This window comes from Pelobates fuscus, chromosome 11 (assembly GCF_036172605.1).
Source record: "Pelobates fuscus isolate aPelFus1 chromosome 11, aPelFus1.pri, whole genome shotgun sequence".
Lineage (NCBI taxonomy): Eukaryota > Metazoa > Chordata > Amphibia > Anura > Pelobatidae > Pelobates > Pelobates fuscus.
The window spans coordinates 53,963,047-53,986,678 of record NC_086327.1 but is presented as its reverse complement, the minus strand read 5'-3'; the positions used below and the strand labels follow the sequence as shown (position 1 = coordinate 53,986,678).

The following is a 23,632-nucleotide window of genomic DNA, read 5'->3' as shown; positions in this document are numbered from 1 at the left end:
ATGTACACTACTGTTACACCAGATATGAGTTGCACTGATGTGACACTGTGCCCTGGCAGGCCCTGAAACGCACACGTGTGAAGGAAACTGACTGCTATTATTTCACAGTCAAAAAAGTGTTTTTTTTGTTTTTTTTTAAATGCAAGCTATTGTGACACCAGATATGAGTGGTGGCACTGGGCAAGTGGGCACAGTATACCCTGTGAGCCTGACACACACGCTGGCAGGCAGGCAGGCAACTGCAATTAGATTACACAGGAACAAAAAAAGCAGACTGATGTTCTAGCCCTAAAAAGGGCTTTTTGGGGTGCTGTCCTTACAGCAGAGATCAGATGAGTCCTTCAGGACTGTAGTGGACACTGAATACACTAGCCTTAGATTTCCCTTTTAAATCAGCAGCAGCTACACTGTCCCTCCTCTCACTAAGAATGCAGCTTCCGAATGAATCTAAAATGGATGCTGTCCAGGAGGTGGGAGGGTCTGGGAGGGAGGGTCTGATGCTGATTGGCTGGAATGTGTCTGCTGACTGTGAGGTACAGGGTCAAAGTTTACTCAATGATGACAAATAGGGGGAGGACCGAACATCACATATGTTCGCCCGCCGTGGCGAACGCGAACAAGCTATGTTCGCCAGGAACTATTCGCCAGCGAACTATTCGGGACATCTCTACAGATGATGTGTCCCACAGGGACTTCCTCTACCCACACAAAGATGGCGGCGTCCTGAATATAGATTGGGGTAGAAAATAAAGATAAAAAATAGGTAATATGGGTGCTTAGGGGCATCTGGGGGTGACTAAGGGGTCGGTTAGATGTAGTGGAGTAGGGAGGGGGGTTAAAAAAAATTGGATTTGGCCATGACAGTGCCACTTTAAGTTATACAAACATTGTATTGTAATCTTTGCTACTAAGACCTTTTAGGGACAACCAACCATTTGCAACAATATATCTTTATTACATCTTAAAGTGGATAAATAGGCTAGGCTGACCAAATGTTCATGCCAATTAAATGGAATTCATATTTTCTTATCTATCTTTTTGACTCATTTTAATATTTATGCTTGATAAAAGTTTTAGATTGTTTCTACCATTTCTAGAAAATTGCTAGTTTAAATTTCCTAGAGGTTTTACTAGTTAAATTACTTGTTTGGAAAAACCATCAGGGGAGATGTATGTTGTCCACAACTTTTGGAGTGCCGAAGGTTGCCTGCCTCTGTGTACCCATGGGGCCACAGTGCGAAACTGATCCATGCCGCCCACACCCCTGACAGACAAGCACAAATACAGAAACATACATACATAGAGACAGACACATACAGACAGACACACATACAGACACACACATACACAAGACACACATTCATACAAAAACAGAGACAGACAGACACAGATAGTCAGACACACATACATAAAACACACACATATACAAAATATTTTAGTCACCCTCCTGTTTCTTACCTTTTAGTTGCAGGAGGATGACATTCCCTGGGGTCCAGTGGTGGCTCAGGCTGGTGGGAGTCAGTGTTCCCACTCTAAATCCCTTCTCTGCTTCCTCCTGCGCAGGCTTCTGTGTGGTTTCTGGGAGGAGTGACTGGGGCAGTCACTTCCTCCCAGCAGTAATGTCTTCACAGGGGGCCCAGTCGCGCTGTTAAAGCACCTAATGCTGACCGGGCCCCCTGAAAATCCTTCTCCATAGGGTGGCCCTAACACCATGAACGGTGGCCCCGGCAGCTGGTACCTGGTCACAGGGGTCCGCAGGGCAGCCGGGCCCCCTGGAGTGACGGGCCCATCCACAGCTGCGAACCATATATGTACGCCAGTGATAGCAAGTCAAATGCTTTCAGTTTATTTAATTTGGCCTTAAATTTGAAATTCACTTTGAATTAACCTTGAATTCTCGCAAAAAAAAGCAGTATTCAAACACATATTTCCAGAAGAGCACACTACGATGCTCTGTTTTTTATAAAATCTAGACTTTCCATGCACAGGAAAGAGCATTCTCGAATTACACAATGCATTCTTGACATACACACAGAAGCTTAGAATTATTTAGAAAGCGTATTTCCTGCAAGAGAGATCATTGTATGCACATTTTATGTAAGTGCTAAATGCACTTTGTCCTTTTTTTATGAGATTTATTACGTAAAACGTAGGTCTGGTGCTCAGAGAAACACAGTACAATTCAACACATTCTTAGAACACATACGGATAGTATTCACTGAACTCTGTAGCCAGTGAACAGAAAGGAAGTTTTTCTGCAAGGTATGTCTTTATTTTTCTCTTAGATTTACTGCTTTGTGTACAACATGGGTGTGTCATTTCAGTCTTATTCTATAATGCATGTGTTTTATATAAAGAACAGAAATGTTTATTTTTTTAACATTATTCATAAAGTAATGCAAAATGTAACCGAACAAATAGGACTAATGCATTCTAAATGCAATTATCTTACTAGTGCATGTATAGCTTGGTGGAAAGACGAGGCATGGGAGGTGTGGGGGGACTGGGGGATGATAGAAACATTTAAATAGATAAAGTGAATGACACAGTAAAGGGAGAGTTTATATTTAAAAGAAGGAAAACTTCCACAACAAGAGGACATAGTCTTAACCCTTTAAGGACTGAGCCAAATGTACACGTTGTGAACAAAACAAAACGTAAACAAAACCTGGCATTTGCCCTATATGTCTGTCCAACTGTAATTCACCTCTTTCATATTAAATGCACCCCCCCCCCCTTATTATATATCATTTTATTCAGGGGAAACAGGACTTTCATGTAATATCAAATATTTATCTATGAAACCTAATTTAATATGAAAAAAATGGAAGAAAATAAGAAATTTTGTTATTTTTTTAGTTCGACATGACATTTTAACTGTCAATGTCATAATACTGTTTGCTTTGACAGTTAAAATGTCATGTAGAACTAAAAAAATAGTAGACAACCCAAGGTATTGCAACTGGGGAATGTCAAGTCTTTTTAAGTAGCCATTTGGTCACAAACACTGGCCAAAGTTAGCGTTAGTATTTGTTTTTGTGTGAAAAATGCAAAAAACGCCAATTTTGGCCAGTGTTTGTGACTAAGTGGCTACTAAAAAAGTCTGGACAAACCCCATTTGCAATACCTTGGGTTGTCTACTATTGCAAATGGTATGCCATCATAGGGGTAATTTTCATTCTTGGGCTACCATAGGGTCTCAAAGGCAACGTAAGCAATCTGGCGAATTTTAATGTGAAAAAAATGAAACACAAGCCTTATATTTTATGCTGTAACTTTTGAAAACACCATAAAACCTGTACATGAGGGGTACTGTTGTACTCAGGAGACTTCGCTATTTTTACTGGCGATATCATCGTTGTAATACATTTTACTGTTTTGAAACACTAATATTTGTGTTCAGCGAAGTCTCCCGAGTAGAACAGTACCCCCCATGTACAGGTTTTATGGTGTCTTGGAAAGTTATAGGGTTAAATATAGTGCTAGCAAATTCAATTCCCTTTACTTTCGGCATGGGTTGTCAGGCAGGTCCCGCTAATTGTAATTAATTAAGATACCTAATTATGTAAAAATATTGCATAAATATATATGTAGAATTAATATATGTATATATATACGTATGTGTATATATGTATATATATATATATATATATATATATAATTTTTTTTAAATATTTTTATTTATATATAGGTTTATATATAGTGATATATACGTATATATTTATGTATATAGATATATATATTATTTCGTTCTACGTGTATTTTGATATAATTATATGGTACAGAAGAAAAATGAAAAAAGCCCTACTACCTAAACTGTATGCTGCATGAGGGGCTGGGTTTGGAAAATTCAATGACGTCAAGATTGACGCGATCTAAACCACTCCCCCCCCATATCCCCACGTGGGTATTACCCAATTGAATAGCGTTCGCCTGCGGTCACATGGTCCAAGCAGTAACCCAATCACGGACTGTGTAGGCTGCGTTGTGACCAATCAGTGAACCGCAGACGGAAGGGTACTACCCAATTGAACGGAGTCTGCCTGTGGTCATATGGTCCAAACAGCAGCCCAATCACAGACTGTGTGGGCTGCTTTGTGACCAATCAGCGAACCACAGGAGACGGAATGGGGATACACACGCTGGATACACACCAGCAAACTGTTACAAGTTAATTGTTACAACCCCTATATAAACGAGCAGAAAGCCATGCAAAGGTTCATTACTCCTGACGACGGCGTGTTAGCACGCTGAAACGCGCGTCGAGTTTTCATTTATTTTTTATTTTATTTTGGTCAGTTTGTTCACTGAGGTAGCACTTATGGATTAGTTTAATTTAAGTTGATTTGTAATTTTAGTTACCTAGCCAGGGAGACAGAAGGGTAACAGGTAGGCACTTGTGGAGTTCACTGTGCCGAGGTACAATAGGGTTAGGACCTTTTTCAGACAGTAGGTTCTTTACTGGGATTGGGGCTTGGGGGGTTTTGATTGTGGGAATTTTTGTGTTTTTCCCCCCCCCCCCTACCCCCCCCCCTGGAGGTGTTCCTCCACCCTTACCCCTTACTCCTTCCTCTACCTACTTATACCTTTACACTTTGCAGCTTGGAGGAATTCATACCAACCACTTTGGGTTTGGTTATCTCCCTGTTCAGTAATTGGTAGGATTTGTATGTGCTATTACACATCTAATCCTTGTACCCTGTCTTTTCTTCCTGTCTATTTTATTCCCCTATATCCCTAGGATTATTAAAGGCAGGGACTCCCTTTTCACCACTACTCTCCCAATTAGGGGCCTTTTGGGGTTCCATTTTTTCATTTTTTGATATAATTATATATATATTAATGTCACAATACAGTTAGAACGAAATAACACACATCTATATATTTTTTAAATTATTTATTTTTAATAATTTCTTTTATTTTATTTTTTAACGTATTTAAATATTTTTTTATATTATATATAAATATATATAAAACAATAATTATATATATATTTAATCAGTATCAGTCTATGTGTAATTTGATATTAATATATATATATATATATATATAATTATATATATATATATATATTAATAGTAAAATACACCTAGACAGTGTATGTGTGTGTGAGTATTTGAATGCGTTGGTAATGTCTGTTTTACTAAGCTAGGCGTTGCTACCAGTTGAAATGATGGTTTGTATGGCGTCGTCTATTTTTACGTATTGTAGTGAGAATTCGTCTGCGGGAATGATTGCGTTGATGCTAGGAACAAACGAAGAGTGCGGTGCCGATAAATCAATAATCATGCGCTTTTTATTTGAATATTTGTGTACAGCTATGCCAATAGGGTTAGTGCGCCAAGAGGAAAACGGTAAGGAGGTGAAGGGGCCGATCATGAAACCTTGTGCTATTTCTGTGGAGAGGAGAACGTCCGTGGCCTCTGGGTCTAGACAGGCTGATAGGAGGTTGGGGCATTCCAGTGTCCCTGAGGGAATGGCCACGAGACCCGTGAGAAAGCCCTGGGTGAATCCTGTTATCAAATACTCCAGTAGATGTTTACTTGGATGGGTTTTTAAGTAAAAAGCCAGGTTGTCGATATTAACGTCAGTTAGTCACTTGCTAGGGGACAACCTGGCCGGGCACATGGTCTTAGTGTGTGCCCTGAAGCAGATAGAGCAGATGTGCAACAATCTACAGGCGCTGAAGCTGCAGGAACCTGCATTGAGGTTTTGGACACCTGCGCTTTCCCTAAAAAGGAGATGGGCCCTCCCAGTTTATCCCGCTGTCCACCTTCCTGTTTAAGGTGAGGAGTGGAAGTGGATTGAGGGGTGGGAAGGGCACAAATCGGCCAAGTGGGTTGAGGAATTGCATATGGCACAGGACGGGAGCCTCAGACCAGCGAAGTGGCGACAGAATAGTTCTGTATCCATCTGACACCAGTTAATTCTTACATTAAACTGTTTCAGATGTGTCGCTGCTTTCGCTGATATCGATTTATGGTAATCATAAAAAGATGAGCCCCCGTACTTAACGCCCAAATCCACCACTTTATGTAGATAGAGGTCCAATTCCTCTCCTCTGTGGGGATATACCGAGCAGATGACATCACGGTATATCCCGAAGGCCAAAACGAAATTGGGAATCGATAATTTTTTGTTGAGCCATGGGTCTCTGGTTTTAAGAACCACCGAGATATCGCCAAAGTTATAAGCCCTGTTCTCCAGCACGTCTTGGGAGGCAATAAGCAATGACACCAGACACACGTCCTTCCCATCTAGGATTTCTTTCCTAATGGAGTCTGGGACGGAGTGAGCTGGTGACACGAAAGGAGACGTGACTGGAGCAGGAGCTGGAGGGGGAAGTGTAGGGACGGTTGTTGGTGCCATAGGTGCTGCCGGGGTGAGGGCTGCAAGGTCAGGAAAGTTACCTGGGGAGGCTATGGCACTCTCCACATTGCTTAACCTGCTGTTTAAGGTCTGCAGGTTGGCCAGGATTGCCGCAAGGGTGTCCTGGGTGGCTGTGCCAGCGCCAGAAGGTTGACTTTGAGAGCTAGTGCCTGGCCTAGGCTCAGGGGCTTGTTGGTCAAAATTTTGTATAATTCCGCCTTTCAGGCCGTAGCAGGAAAGGGGATGCCCCTAAGCCTAAGTTCGGTCGTAATTTTAGGTATAGTCCATGCTCTCAAAGACGTAGGGGTAGAAGGGGTGAGAGATACTCCTGGAGACTCTGGTCTGATAGGAGTGGATATTATATCCTCATCAGGCAACTCATCCCTGGGAGATGTATCTTGCGACATTCTAGAAATGAATTAAATGAGTTGGATTTAGTAGGGGCGTCTGAGGAAATTATTTCAAGGGGGGGGGGGGCGGGAAATTCCTCAGGTGAACTGGACTGTAAGGTTACCGCCGAAGCGAAAAACTTAACTTAGGCTAGTGACGGATGAGGCCCTACTAATGCCAAGTGGCGGTGAGAGGCTCTATCTATGATTTGGGCGAAGTGAACTACGTTGCCACAGATGTGGTGGCGGGATTTTGGACTCTCGGTGACATTTAAAAGGTTCAAAACGTGTGGCCGTGAAGAGTGAGGCCCTGACTTTGGCCTTGTAGAAGAGCGAATGAGACGTTTAACTATGATTTGGACATAGGGCCATACCTCCGTGTTGAGGTTGGGAGATGGTTTGTAAATGCCTCGGTGAGCTAGGTCTGAAGTCCAGACCCTGTGAGCCAGTTCACGTACCATCTATGGGATACATTGGCGAAACATGTGATGGTAGGATACTAACCTTGATAGTGATTATACCCGTGGACTTGACCTTTAAGTATATATGGAAGAGAGGCCCAGCGGTTGGTGATATCGTAGCAGAAACCTAAGGGGTTTGAGACAGATGTAGATCTGTGCGAGCGTGGCATATGAGCGCATCATGAATTACTGGGGGGCATGGATGGGTGATACGAGAGAGTGGCAAAATGGACCGTGAAGGCTGTCTGCGGCCTTGAAATGGAAACTGAAGTAAAATACTGAAGATTAAAGAAAAACTATACCTGGATATAAGGGACAAGAACCAGGTTTTCTCTGATTTAGATGAGGCAAAGCTGTTGATGCTATCGTAGTAGAAACCTAAGGGTTTGAGACAGATGTAAATCTGAGTGGGCGTGACCCGTATGAGCGCAGCGTGAGTTGACAAATGTAAAGTGATGGCTGTCTAAGTTTTTTGCCAAAACAGAAACTAAAGTAAAATAAATACTATACCTGGATTAAAGAACAAAACTCAGGGTTTTGCACAATAGAAGGAGCAAAACGTTTGTGCTATTGTAGAAGAAAAACCTGGATTTAAAGGACAAGAGCCCAGGTTTCCTCAATTTAGCCGAAATATATGACAAAAGTACGATCTGTGGAGATTTAAAGAACATTTTTTTTAACAGGGCTTTGATTAATTTGCATGTAAAGGCATAGTATAATATTGTGTGAATAGTGATTTTCACTATTGCAGGGAAACACTTGCAGGGAAGCTACATATTATCATATTTAGATCCGTGAGGGGGTGACGGGGGGTGTAGGACCCCCCAGACGGGTGAACAAAAGAGCCGCCTATATGCCGACGTGAGGGGACCGTGGGTGGTCCCCGGTAGTAATTGCCAAAATGTGCATTCCGGCCCCCCCCTGAGACCACAGTGCGGTGTGGTGGGGACCGGAATGTAACGCATTTTTAAACTCACGGTTAGCTAGCCAGCAAGCCAGACCGCCGAAGTACCGGAGGAATTCAGCCGTGCAGCCAAAACCCCAGACGCCCGAACTGGAAGTGACGCGAACCTGACGCCATGCAAACCGGAAGTAGATCAAGGAACACTTGAACTCGAACGTCAGAGGTGAGTAGGGGCTGGGAGTTTAAGTAGGGGACTTACTCCTCCCACAAATTCAGGCCTAATAGCCTTTCTTCATATAAATATATATATATATATATATATATATATATATATATGATCTAAGTATATATTTTTTTTTACACTGTTTTAACTTTTAATTTATTTTATTTCCAGCCAGCAGGGGGACTACCTGTCATTACAGTTAGTCCCCCTGCTGGCAATGCCTGAGCCAGCTAACCTGGCCATGTGATTGTGAGGTCCTCGCAAGGACCTCACTCTTACATGGCCGGGGGGCCCCCAGGAGGGAGGATCTGCCGCGGGGGGCTCCCTGGGAGTCCCCCCAACCGCGATCGCCGGCGTGGGTTCGGTTAAGTTAAAAAAAAAGGAGGGGGGGCGTGGTTAGGCTGCCGATGGAGTAGGACGCAGGCAGTGAGAGCTCCTAGGCCCCAACCCGCCAAAGCCCATTAAACATAGCAACTGTCCCCGTCTATATGGGCAAACCGAAAAGGGGGGCTACCCCTGGTCAACGACAGACCACCATGAGCCAGCAAGCCGGGCCGATGGATGAATATCTTTCCACCCCACAAGGCATAACCGGAGCTCGAGGCCCTGACAAAATGGCGCCCGCGTCCCCGAGCAGCCGGGCGAGCCCTACACAAGACTCCCCACAGAGAGACGCCTTCACGCGAATGTCCGCAGAACTGGCATCCATATCGGCAAATATGCTTACCAGACAGGACAAGAGGGAGCTGGTAGCCGAACTCCGCACGGCTATTAGGGAAGAAATAACGGCGGTTCGGAGAGACCTGACCACGCTGGAACACAGGGTGGATGACCTGGAGGTTCAACGCATGCAAGCTGACCACCACCAACAGGCCACCGACATGGCGACCTCACGACAGGGTAACCTCCTCCTAGAACTAAGACGCCAGGTAGAAGACCTCGAAAACCGCGGCCGGCGCAACAACATCCGCGTTAGAGGCCTGCCGGAATCCGATGGGGAATCCCCAAAGGAACTTTTAGAGGGCCTGTTCACACAACTCCTGGGGGAAGAAGCACCGTCAGACTTTTGCCTGGAAAGGGCCCATAGAGCTCTCAGAGCACCGAGGAGGGACGGATTACCCAGAGACTTGATCTGCTGCCTGCAATCTTTCCAGTTAAAGGAGACTATTATGAGAGCTGCCAGGGCTAGTCGCTCCATTAGATTCATGGACTCTCAAGTATCTCTGTTCCACGACCTCTCCACCCTGACCCTCGATGCCCGAAGGGCGCTACGGCCACTCACTGGCCTCCTACAGCAGAAGCGGATCCCGTACAAATGGGGATTCCCTTTCAGTCTGCAAGCAAGAATAGACAACCACTGGCTCATTGTAAGATGGCCCAATGACATTCCTGCGCGCTGCGGGCCTCCCAGAGATTCCTATCCCTAACTGGATACTTGACAACACGCCAGCTAGGCCCGCGGGCCCTACTGTCCCGGCTGACAACCTTGCTGAAGGGGATCCGCCTAGCTCTTCCACGCGCCGAGGTGGCCCCAATGCTTCAGAGGAGTAGAAGGTAGGGGTTCCCCGGGCGCGGGTCCCATCGGAGCGCTCCTGCCGGACTGGTGGCCCAGGGGCCCCTGTGACCATCACACCGGAATACCGCAAGTGACCCAACTTCCCTGGGAATGCGTTTGTACACAGAGACACTGAGACTTATCGACCTGGGTATGTACTGTGATCCCCCCAGGCCAAGGGTCCCTAACGCTGCACGAACACTCCCTTACCCCCTGGAAGTCACAAATTGGGTGGGGTATGGGCCGAGAAGGGGAAGCATACAGAGAGAGGCAAGGAAGGGTAGGCCACCAATGCCTCAAGCAGTCCCAGGGGGGTATGAGCTTGTTTGGGAGGGGGGCTCGGGGGTCGGGCTCACACTCCCCAGCTCACAGCAGCCCGATGGATCCCAAGGGTGGGCCTCGTCCCCAGGGGGGGTAGGTGGTGACCACTTCCCGGGGGCCTGGGCTCATATAGCAGAAGAGGTCAATCTCCGAAAACCCAGGAGGAGGGCAGCCATGGGGAGATGTTTTTGGGAACTTGCGGGGATCATCCGGACTGCCTCAGAGTTTACAGCTAGCTGTTGATGACCTGTCCCCTGGGGGCTGAAGGTCTACGGGGGATGGATGGGTTCACGGATTGCTTGCTGGCAGGCGGCCTTAAAGATTGGGGGTTGGTTGGGGAGGGGGGGCCCGTGGCCTGCCAGGATGGCAGGGGAGAGAGGGGAGGGAGAGATGGTTATGCGCCCGTCACACCCCTCACGGCCCAAGGGCACCTTAGCCTCTCCCCCACCCTGGCTAGGGTGGGGGGCTGGAGAGGGGTGGGAGGTCCGCGTCCCGGGAGGCTCCGAGAGGGAGCACAAACTTATGCCCAGGAGGCACGCTACAATTGGTTAAATTGTTTTACTGGTTGATTGGTTCAGTTGTTTATTCACCACTGCAAACCGTCACTTATAAAGCTGGATGCCCAGACTTGACCTGGACCACGAGAGTTATGGGGACTGCGGCCAACACAGGACCTAGCTTGACTAGATTGACTGACAGATGGGCCAGAGGGGAGGAGGACCTAGTGAGTAGAGGACACAGGCGAGCCATTTAGTAGAGAGGCGGGGGGCTGCTAACAAGGGATAGGCCAGAGAAACAGTAGAGGGTCCGCCCACATACCACGAGAGACAGGCCAGAGACATAGAGTGACGATGACGCGGACAAACTGACCGGGACACCCCATACTCTGAGGTATAACGGGAAGACTACGACACTCATCACATAGCTGCGACCGGCGGGTTGGGAGCCCCTGGGGACAGCCACACACTCAACACTCACGTTCGTGCGACAGACACCGTAGGTGACCTTTCTCGCACCCCACGCAACAGACCCACTGTATATATTTTGGTCGGAGTTCGGCAGGACTGCGGAAGAGCAGCTACCGAACGACTACATCCGACCGAGGCTCATTGTTGCTCACTTTTCCTTTTTTTTTTTTTTTTTTTTTTTTTTTTTCTCTTCTTCTCATCTCACTCTCCTCCTCCTCTTTCTCTCTCTCCCGTCTTCCCCTCCCACCTTCCTCTCCTAATCCACGTGTGGGCTGCTGCTCCATGCCTCACCCAACAGGGCCCGGAGGGGGAGACTCACGCCTGAGAGACATGGGACGATTCACCCCCGCACAACTTAAAGTATGGTCCAACAACGTACGGGGGCTAAACCTACCGGAGAAACGGTCCCAACTTCTTCGCCAGCTCTGGGCGGAAAAAGCGTCCATTGCGCTCTTGCAGGAGACGCACTTTAGGGGCCAAGACTCGCCAAAGGTGGAGAACAGTCGCTTCCCGCAGGGGTTCTATGCCAACCACCCAGACTCTAAGAAAACAGGGGTGGCGATTCTTTTTGCTAGCTCCGTTCCATTCCAACATACAGACACGATGTCGGACCCTGGAGGGAGGTATATCTTCCTGAAAGGTACCATTGCCCACCAAACCTACACATTCGCGTGTATATACAGCCCTAACACCAGACAGCATGTCTTCCTAGCCAAAACGCTAGCCAAATTAGAAAAATTCAGGTCCGGCCTGCTCATAGTGGCGGGGGACCTCAATGTTCCTCTGGACCCGAGAGTCGACTCCTCCAGGGGGACCAGCACTATTCCAGCGCACTGCCTACGCTCAATAAGACGAGCCCTGCACGGAATGGGACTGGTCGACTGTTGGAGAGTGGCCCACCCGGACGATAAAGATTTCTCATATTACTCATCAGTACACAAACGTTACAGTCGGATAGACTATGTATTTATGCCCCAAGAAAGTTTAGCTCTACTCCAGGATGCGGATATAGGGATTATAAACCATTCGGACCATGCCCCGATATCGGTGATATTGAGCTCCCCGCTATTTAAACCCGCCGAGCGCCAATGGAAACTTAATGAAACTCTACTGACCGAACTGGAGACTCGCAACACAGCACTACAGGCTATCACACAATACTTTGACAACAACGACACTCCCGACATGCCGCCACTGACGCTATGGGAAGCACATAAATGCGTTATTCGAGGTCACTTCCTATCCATCAGCACGCAACGCAAGAAGGACAGAGCCCGTCACATCTTAGAACTAACAACACAGATTGCCGACCTAGAAAACTCCCATAAACGGACCCTAGAAGACGACACATACCTACGGCTTACAGAGGCACGCAGAGCACTCCGAGACCACCTATCTCAGGGCTTACTACACACCATGCGGAAATCCACCAGACACTTCTATGAACACTCAAATAAGAGCGGTCGACTTCTCGCACAAGTGCTCCGAGAGAAACGTAGAACCCAACATATCCACCAGATACACACACGCCCCGGTCACAGTACCAGAATGCCTGAAGGCATTATGGCTGCCTTCAGGACCTACTATATGGACCTATATAACCAATCCAAGCTCACACAAGGGATTGCAGCCCAAAACCACCGCAGGAGAGTTTCAGAATACCTAACGCGACACGTGTCCCGCACACTCACTCCAGAACTAGCTGAGGAACTCGACGAACCCCTGACACTGGAGGAACTGACCGCTGCCATGAAATGCTCCAAACCACACAGAGCTCCAGGCCCAGACGGCCTTCCTATAGCCTACCTTCGAACATTCCAGGACAACCTACTGCCCCGCCTCCTGAGGGGCTTAAACTCCATACAAGAAGGGGGACGATTCCCCACGGACTCCTTGGCAGCTACAGTCACGGTCATACCCAAAGAGGGAAAGGACCCCTCCAATTGCTCGAGCTATAGACCAATCTCCCTACTAAATGCAGACCTGAAGCTATTCACAAAGGCCTTATCCCGGAGGATATCACGGATCCTGCCGGATCTCATACATCCAGATCAGGTGGGCTTTATCCCAGGACGAGAAGCTAGGGACGACACGATACGGGCCTTAAACGTCATACATAGCGCGAGGACCTCGGGACGCGACACAGTCCTCCTCTCCACGGACGCCGAAAAGGCGTTCGACAGGGTGGATTGGGTCTACCTGGACGAAACACTTCGTCACATGGGATTTGGACACCACATGCGAACATGGGTGTTAGCACTTTACACCACACCGACGGCCAGGATCCGTATCAATGGAGCCCTGACGCAGTCTTTCCCGATATGCAATGGGACTCGCCAGGGTTGCCCCTTGTCCCCCCTCCTGTTTGCCCTCACTCTAGAACCATTCCTGGAGGCGGTCAGACAGGACGGGGGTATAACGGGGGTGAGGGTGGGGGCTGAGGAGCACAGAGTGGCGGCCTATGCCGACGACATGCTCTTCTTCCTGGAACAACCTAGGATCTCCATGCCCAACCTGCTACAGGCATTTCAAACCTATCAACAGGTATCCAACCTGAAACTAAACGTGGAAAAATCCGAAGCTATGCCGATAATGCAGGAGGAGGAGCATGTCCGCCAGCTCAGTACTCAGTTCGCCTTTTCATGGTGCGCTACAAAGATACGTTACCTGGGTACCTGGCTCCCAGCTGACCTGACGCAGATCTACAGGTTGAACTTTCTCCCTATCCTCGCGACCATCCAACGGGACCTCCAGCGATGGACACAGAAATACATCTCCTGGTTTGGCCGCATTAATGCGGTCAAAATGAATGTCCTTCCTAGGCTGCTGTATCTCTTTGCCGCGCTGCCCTCCAGCATCCCCCAGACGTTTTTCAAATCAGTGTCCACAGCTATCCGCAGGTTTGTCTGGAACCAGGGACAGCCGCGCATTCGCAGGTCGATCCTGGAGAGACCGAAGATGGCTGGAGGGGTGGGGCTTCCTTTAGTGCTCACGTACTACAGGGCCACGCACCTGCACCGAATAGTGGACTGGCACGCGCGTCCCACCACCAAACGTTGGGTATCCATGGAAATACAACAGTCCCGGGGCACCATCCCATCCAGGCTCTGGCTCGGGGGCTCCACTTTCTCGGATCTCCAAACTAAGAACCCGATGATAGACGCCACCCTCAGGGTTTGGTGCGGACAGCGGTATGCCCATCAACTCACCACTTCCCCAAGCCCGCTTACACCCATTACTCACAACCCAGGTCTGGCGGGGGGCCTACAACCGTCCGCCCTACACAACTTCCGACAGACAGACTGGTTCTATATGCGCCAATGGAGTCCGGGGGGAACGCTCCTACCACTCGAGGCTCTGATGGTGGAACGACAACCTACTCAACTAGACAAATTCCACTACCACCAAGTTAGGACGTACTATGCCAAACAACAGGGGCGAACGCAACTCCAACGCCAACTCACGGAATTCGAACGACTGTGCACGGACAGACGGCATATAGACCACGGGGTTTCGCTCCTATACGCTATGATCCAGAGGTCAGGAGATAGCCTCCCTCTGGGTTTCACGAGCAAATGGGAGAGAGAGACCGAAGCCCAGCTAACTGAAGAAGAATGGAACAAAATATTCCTCCTCACCCATAAATGTTCAATCAGCTCGAAGTTTCAAGAAACCGGATACAAACTGTTAACACGATGGTACAGAACACCAGACTCTCTCAGACACATATACGGGTCGGACGCGGGCGAATGCTGGAGATGTGGCACCGAAAGGGGCACTAGCTTACATATCTGGTGGTCGTGCTCCCGTATCAAACCTTACTGGCAGATGATCAAGGCCAAGATCAAAGAGATCACGGGCGATGACGTTCCCCTACAGCCGCTACCAATGCTCCTGCACCACACACCTATTCCCATGCAGGCATACAAAAACTCCCTGACCATCCACTTGCTTAACGCCGCGAAAACGCTCATACCCCTACACTGGAAGGGCCCCTCGGTACCCACGTTCAGGCAATGGATAGATAGGGTGGAGAGTATCTACGACATGGAATCGTTGACTGCCTCCCTGCGAGAGCGCTCGGATAAGTGCGCCTTGACATGGTACCCATGGAGACTATACATCTCTAGAGGCGTAGCTTGAGTCCCCAGAGATCTGAGCCCCCGCACGGGTTAGATGACCCGATCCGAGGCTTGAGGGCCACACAGACCCCGCACCACCGCGGGGAGGATGGACCACGCAGCTTATACACCATGTCCCCCCCACCTCACAGTCCCTCCCTCCCCTACCTTCCCCCCCACCCCCCCTTTTTTATTTTACTTTTATTATATATTTTTTTTTTTTTTCTCTCTTTTCCTCTCTTATTCTGTCCTTCATTCTTTCTCTCCTGTATATTTCGGTACTCGTACCTAGTTCGAGATGCATAGGATAAACCGGCTTTCGCCAAACTACACATAGACAGCCACAACACTCAGCCGCGTACACACACACACACAACATACATCTACACCCACAATGACCGCCACAGACAGACTTAGCCCGGCAAAGCAGGCCTTCGCCCTTCCCGGCACACAAGCCGAGGGGCGGCGTACAAATACGCGATGACACAAATCCACCGGGTTGCTGGACATCTATACTTACCCACACCTAATTAAGGGAACTGACCCAAAACTCACTAAGAGGGCACGGGAGCCCAACACAACACCTACTATAGACAGACCCTAACAGATAACGGGTGAACACAAGGAGAATACTTTAGGGTACTAGGCAGTGACACAAGGATGGCCAACACCCAGCCATAACCGCACCAGATGGTCCGCTGACCCTAAAGGGGAAAGCCGCCCGGCCACAAAGGCCCATTCTTACTAATCCACAGGCCTATCAAATTCCCTTCCCCACGGGTGTTAACTAGCAATCAGACGGAACTCACTTTTCTTAAGCAAAGTCTACCTTTGAAAAATATTGTTACTCATGTATGTACTGTACTCTTGTATTGTTTTACACACCGTATGCTTACGGAATTTCTGATAAACGTTACCTCAATAAAAACAGATTGACACAAAAAAAAAAAAAAAAAAAAAAAAGGAGGGCGTACTATTACGCCCGGCGTCATTTAGAGCCACTTAAAATAGGGCGTAATAGTACGCCCTCCGGTCTTAAGGGGTTAAATTAGTGGGGCAAAGGTTTAAAAATTAATATCAGGAAGTATTACTTTGCTGAGAGGGTAGTCAATGAATGGAATAGCCTTCCGGCTAAAGATGTTAATACATTGAGGGAGTTTAACCCCTTAAGGACCAAACGTCTGGAATAAAAGGGAATCATGACATGTCAGACATGTCATGTGTCATTAAGGGGTTAAGCATGCATGGTATACACCAGGCACAGGCAACCTTCTGCACTCCATATTTTTTGGACTACACCATTCATGATGATTTGACAGCATTATGGGTGTAAGAGCATTACGGGGGATGTTGTCCACAACATCTGTTGTGCTGAAAGTTGACTAGACCTGGTGAAGGCATAAGGCTATCCTAGATATAAGAATAATTAAAGTATTTAGAAAATTGGGCAGACTAGATGGGCCGTATTGGTTTTTATCTGCCGTCACATTCTATGTTTATATAAATTGCAACCGCACCAGGCAGTGCTTGAACTATTTGAATTAATGTGCTTTTTTCACCTGGATGTTTATATTTTTTAAATAAATTGAACTGAGTAGTGTATTCATTGAAATTGAAATTCTCGCAGTAAAACTGATGCTGTAGGAGATGTCAATAGAACAGCAGCAAACGTTACTATACATAAGACTTGATTGATATATATATGTGGAGAATTGACACATTCTCTACAGAATTCATTCATAAAAAAGAAATATGTGCAACATTTTATTGCAGCATGGGATATATGGCATAAACATGGAATTACAGTATCATGACAATTTCTTACATACAAAATTTATGAATCATCAGATTAAATATTGTTCATTTATTCATTCATTTTAGATGTATTGGGGGTTGGGATGTAACTTATCTAGGATTACACATTCTACTAGTCTTGTAGTACTTCATCTGGAAGAGGAAAAAATAGAACTGATGGTCAATATACATTTTCAAATATCATGTAGACAGAAAACTAAAAAGACCTTCAAATACTCTGCTCATCAGTATTGTAAGTAGGGATGTGCATAGGCAAAAAATTTGGTTCGGAAACTCAGGTAAGTAAAAAAAAAATTCATCTGCTTCGGCAATTCGGACCAATGGCATTCGGTTCGGTTTGGCACTTCCGAAACTTGGGACTTCAGCAATTCGGAACTTCGGTAATTCAGAACTTTGATAATTCGGACCCTAACTCTAACCCTGCCCCTAACTCTTAAACCCTAACTCCTAAACCCTAACCCACTTCGGAACTTCCGCAATTCAAACTCCAGACATTTATAAGCATCAGAACATCCGCATTGCACGAAATTAGTCCGAATGTACATTGGAATGAAATGAATTGCACATGTCTATTTGTAAGGAATCTGCAGATTACCATAATTTCGACTTTAAGTAGAAAAACAAGAAGAGACAAAAAACAGGACAAAAGGAATTATGGTAGAGTGTCCTGAAGAGTGTAAGTCCCTTAAAAGAAAAACAACAAGAGCACACAAAAAGAACACTAATTAGTATAACTTGCCCTAGCTCCTCTCCGTTACTACGGAGATAGTGTAATTGCAGGGATTATTTCAATTCGATAACTGCACTTCAAATGCAAGGAATTTTATAGCATGACAGGAGGCTTCATATTTGCTTAAGTCTCTCTTTACTAGAACTCCACAGCAGCACATTAACATAGAGATAAAAATACCAGAGACAAAAAAATCAGGAATCTATAAAAGGCTTCTTCCAACTAACTATTTCCTCTTTCTTTGCTGCTCCGCAGACAGTACAGGTCAGAGTACCACTACCTCCTGTTATATATGGGTGGTTGTGGATATTTTACTGTATTTATATGTTTATTACTGTATTGATTTATTTGTTTAGAGGGTATTTTTGCATCTACCTTCTTAGTGCTGTAGGGATTTATTTATTTAGCTATACTGTATTTTCTGCATCTACCTTCTTAGTGCTGTAGGGATTGATTTATTTAGCTACACTGTATTTTCTGCATCTACCTTCTTAGTGCTGTAGTGATTAATTGATTGATTTATTTAGCTATACTGTATTTTCTACATCTACCTGCTTAGTGCTGTAGTGATTGCTTGATTGATTTACTCTGTTTTTTACCTTCTTATGGCTGCAGGGATTTATTTGTTTAGAATGTGTTTACCTTCCTACTGCCATTATGATTTATTTATTCATATTGTATTTTTCTGTTCCTACTTTTTTGCTGTAGGGATGTATTTTCTCTTATGACTTTTCTACATTTTCCTGTTTTGGGCCCCCCTGTCTGGGGATCGTTTTTTTTTCTAGGGTTTGGGGGGTTTCCTTTTTTCCTTCCTTCCCTCTACCTTTTCCGGGTGGCTTTGCCCCCTTCACTTTTCGTCCGTTTTGTGGCTGCCAGAAAGCGGTCCTCCGACCGCTTTCCGTTGCCGACCTCCGGGACCCCGGAGTAAGACTCCGGCGGTCCCATGTGTTGGATCCCGCGCGTCGGCTCCGTCCGCCGAGTGAGATCCTCTGCTTCAACCCCCCACCCGACCCACGCTTCCGCTCGCGGTATAACTGCTCCCACGGCGTGGGTGGGGGGTGGTGGTTACCTTCCCATGCAGTGCGGCAGCCCCGAGCATCCACTTCCCTGCGACCGTGTGGGGGCGGGGCCGGCCAGTTACCAGACTTACCGCATTAGTTCCATCGATGGCAGGCACATGTACTGTAACTTTGACTAGGACTCAGCTATGACTTGGGCGCATTGCACCCTCAGGCTGTCCTGGCTTTGTGCCCCATGTGGCTGGTAGGTTAGGCTACTGGGGACCATAGTGGATGTTATAGATCACAGGCATGATATATATATAGCTGTGCACAACCTCTCAAGGGTTACATGCACAACTGGCAGTGTTACCACTTATACTCATCCTCCCCCTTTTTGTTTGTTCAGATGATTGCTTGCAGCGCTGTTTTATCATATTGACCATTGGAGCACCTCTTGTGAGTTGGTGAGTTCCCTGACTACAGGTGTACTCAATATGCAAGTTCACTATTTACGGAGTGTCAGGCACTATTTAACTGAAGTGTGTTATCTACAGTTACACAATGGAATGCTAGGTACAGTCACACAGAATAATGCTATCTACAGTTACACAGTAGAAGGCTTTGTACAGTTACACAGAAGAATGCTATGTGCAGTTACACAGTAGAACGCTATGTACAGTTATACAGAAGAAGGCTATGTACAGTTACACAGAAGAATACTATGTACAGTTACACAGTAATATACTATGTACGGTTACACAGTAATATACTATGTACAGTTACACAGTAATATACTATGTACAGTTACATAGAAAAATGTTATGTACAGTTACACAGAAGAATGTGCGTAAAGTTACACAGAAGAATGTTATGTACAGTTACACAGAAGAATGTTATGTATGGTTACACAGAAGAGCTTTAGGTACGGTTACACAGAAGAACGTATTGTATGTTTACACAGAAGGATGTTATGTACGGCTGCACAGAAGGATGTTATGTACGGCTGCACAGAAGGATGTTATGTACGGCTGCACTGAAGGTTGTTATGTACGGCTGCACTGAAGGATGTTATGTACGGCTGCACAGAAGGATGTTATCTACAGTTACACAGAAGGATGTTATGTACAGTTACACAGAAGAGTGTTAATTACAGTTGCACAGAAGTGTCTTATGTGCTATTAATCTGAAGAAGTGTTATGTACATCTTATCTGAAGAGCGAAAGGTACATTTTATCGGAAGAATGGAATGCGCAGTTCCTCACCTGTACATCTCTGAAGGTCCTGACTTGTCTGTGCCCCAGGACTTGGCCGGCTCTGCCTGTACCCCATTAATTGGTCTGCTCTGCCTATGCCCCATTGATTGGCCTGCTTTGTCTGTGCCCCATTGATTGGCCTGCTTTGTCTGTGCCCCATTGATCTGGCCTGTGCTGTCTCTGCCAGAATGTCTGCATGCCAAGCCTACTGCCACATACTCATGCTTGTGCATTGCATGCGCTGCCCAACTTGCCTCGGTCACTATATGGGGTGCTGCCCCTATCTGCCGGTGACTCTTGTCCTCTATACTCCTTGAGGTCGCTTTGCTTGGGACCACTGCACAGGAGAACCCTTATCTGGGTTAACAGCGCAGACAATGACTACTATGGCAGTGACCGCCTTCGTGGAATTAGGCTTCAGCCAGGGTCCTCCCTTAAGCTTATCAGGATCGTAACGCTAGAGGGCCCACCTTTAAAATGGCAGGTGACTTGAATGAGTCAGACTCTCCTAGAGGAGAGCAGGCAAGGGCACATAAGCGCTGTGACTTATGTGCCCTTGCCTGCTCTCCTCTAGGAGACTTGACTTGAATGAGACAGACTCTCCTTGAGGAGAGCAGGCAAGTGCGCATGAGCGCTACTGGAAAGGTGAATGCCCTGAACCAGGCTCCCGGAAAGATAAGACTCCGAGGAGCGGCTAACCCCTCTGCCAGATGGCCCTGTCTATATGGCGCGGGGGAGGCGATGACCACCGGACACGGCAGTGACCACCTTCTTAAAAAGGCAGACGACTTGGAGGAGTCAGACTCTCTGAGTGGAGAGCAGGCAAGGGCGCATAAGCACTACGGGTAGGGTGAAGGCCCGGAACCAGACGCCCGGAAAGATTAGACTCCGGAGAAGTGTCTAGCCCTGATATGATCAACCTTGATTGCCAAACTACACTGCCTATGTTGCGCAGGGGTGAAGGTCCCCATAACCCCCCCCCCACCATGGCCGCCCTAGCCGAATGGCGGGCGGACCGGTTCCCCTCGGAGGGAGAGGACGATGGGGGTGTGGATTATGATGACGGCCCCTAGTGGCACCATAAGATGTAGAACAAAGTCCACTACAGGGGCCCCGATGACCTTGGAAGAAGAGGTCGTCTCGTGGATCGCCTTAAACGAACCCCTTTTCGACCCTCGATCCATTGCTCACCTGGTTTCTTTGGAATGGTCTCTGCCCGATCACTAAGCACCATAGGTGCGTTTCTGGGCCCGTAGACCGCTGGCTTGAGAAGCCCGCAGGATAATTTGAGCGGTATTCCCAGCCAGGCTCCCGAACAAAGTAGCCACAAACCCAGACTTAGACCCCGATGGGGCACTGCGGTTTTGCTGGTTAAGCACCTGTCTAGTATTCAGGAGATCCTGAGTGCGGCCCATTGCAGTGCCTACACTATTAAGTCCGCACTGGCAAGCCGATTGTTCTACACGAGTGAGTTGTGCTAGCGGAACATACGAGGAAGTATAAGAGGTGTCCTTTTTTACATGGAAATACTTGACGCAGGCTTATCTCAGCTCCAACCCGTACCTTTTATAGGGGATTGGACCCTGGACTCGGAATTTCACACTTGCCTCCACTTTCGGATGACATTCCAGACGGGGCCCCGAGTCTGGGGTGGCAGACGACCCTATCCTAAACACAATTTGGACTGCTGGAGGTGCTTGGGATAAAGGGATCTGAGCCCCTCGGAGTCCCGGTACAAGTCTACGATTGAACGTATATTCATTAGTTACCTTGAATAAGACACGGCCCTCAAGAAACTTCTAGGGACCGCGGGGCCCAGTTCTGGTAAGGTGGCCTCTATTTTCTCCCTGGTGAGATAGGTATCTTGTGCATCAGTCATTTGGGTGACAATACAACCTGGTTGGCAGGTTGGGAGGAATTGAGGACATTCAGGAATACCAGAACTATATGAAGAGATCTTTCTCGTTTTCCACATGTTGGGACCCGGACGCGACTCTTCATCGATATAGGACCTCTTGCTGTACGGTCTACCTGGACGGGCTTGCCAGACCCCCTGCGAGGTACCTCCCAGACTGAAAGGTCAGACGCTCCCTGCGTTTTCCCTTGTTTGCTCATTTGATCTCGGGTATTGTGAGACTTTGGTCTGCATGGCGACCCTGACGTAGTTGGGTCTGGTACGGATCTCCTAATTTTGCTACCGCTTTTACAGGGTTCGGGTATTGTTTGGTCACTTTATTACCGGGGACTGCCATATTAATTAGATTAGGTAGCGCGTACGACTGTTGTCGGCGGGCCTCCCTCTGCTTAGAATTCCCTTTACGATTCCTGAGGACGGGTATTCATCTCCCCAGGGGGTACACGCATTTTTGTCCTGCTCCTATGGTGGGTTCTGTCGGGTTTTGACCATTCACTGATTCTGGATTTATTTCAGTTATTATACCTTGTTTTTCTTTCAGATGCGTTTGGCGATTCGGACCTTAGTTGTCTATCAGCCTTAGTCGGACCCGAGGGTCATATTCTTACTTTGGTAGCTCTTCCACCTTTAGGCGGTGTTCGACGTCATCATTGTTTAAATGGTTCTTCCCTTTTTCTCGCCCTTCATGTACCGCTTGGTTATGGTTGGTATTGGCGGAGCATATAGGTTTTTTCGGTTCACTTCAGTCCGTAACACGGCGACTTCAGGTACCGACTTGGCGGGCGTTTTTCTCCAAGACATTGTACGCTTTCCTGACGGTTACGAGGAGCTATCTTCGCAGAGTTTAGGTTGGTACGGCGACTCGTGTTTCTTTGGTCTTTGCTGTCCGTGCGTTAAAACAGCAAATATGAAGCCTCCTGTCATGCTATAAAATTGTAGATTATACTAGCTTTAGTGTAACTATAATCTTAATTTTATTAATGACAGGAGGCGAATATTTCCCTCCCAGTTTCCCCCTCCCCTTGTTGTTTGTTGGTTTGACTGACTTGTTTATTATTCACCTGGTCTCCTGGGCTAGGTTGGTTATCTAGGGGAGTTGGGGTTTATCTGGGATATGGTACCGTCAGTATTTTATGATGGGGATTCAGGTTTTTTCACTATCTGGGATATTATACTGTCAGTATTTACTATGGGGATTCATGTTTTCTCAGTACATTTCATTCGCTAATCAGTGTTTTCGACTCTGTTTATCTCGTTTCAGTTTAATGGTTTGGCTACAGTTCTTAGATCCGACTACTCTACAGGATAAAGGTCAAGGCTTCACCCACTGGTTCTACGGTTTCAAGTTCGCATGGCATTCATCGTTATGTTATGTTTGTTTCTCCTGTTATTGTATTTGTGGTGTATTGTTCATGTACTTTATTTGTCACAGCGCGAAAGAGGAAATAGTTAATTGGAAGAAGCCTTTTATAGATTCCTGATTTTTTTGTCTCTGGTGTTTTTATATGTTAATGTGCTGCTGTGGAGTTCTAGTAAAGAGAGACTTAAGCAAATATTCACCTTCTGTCATTAATAAAATTAAGATTATGGTTACACTAAAGCTAGTA

General features: G+C 46.9%; 1 protein-coding gene across 1 annotated transcript in view; it reads left to right on the top strand.

Moving 5' to 3' along the window:
- Window positions 1-2,039: 2,039 nt before the first annotated feature.
- LOC134577323 (sulfotransferase 2B1-like) overlaps window positions 2,040-23,632 on the top strand; it is a 104,817-nt gene continuing 83,224 nt past the window's right edge. The window contains exon 1 of the mRNA XM_063436027.1: window positions 2,040-2,262. The gene's annotated coding sequence lies outside the window, so the exon portion shown is untranslated. The remainder of the gene's footprint in view (window positions 2,263-23,632) is intronic.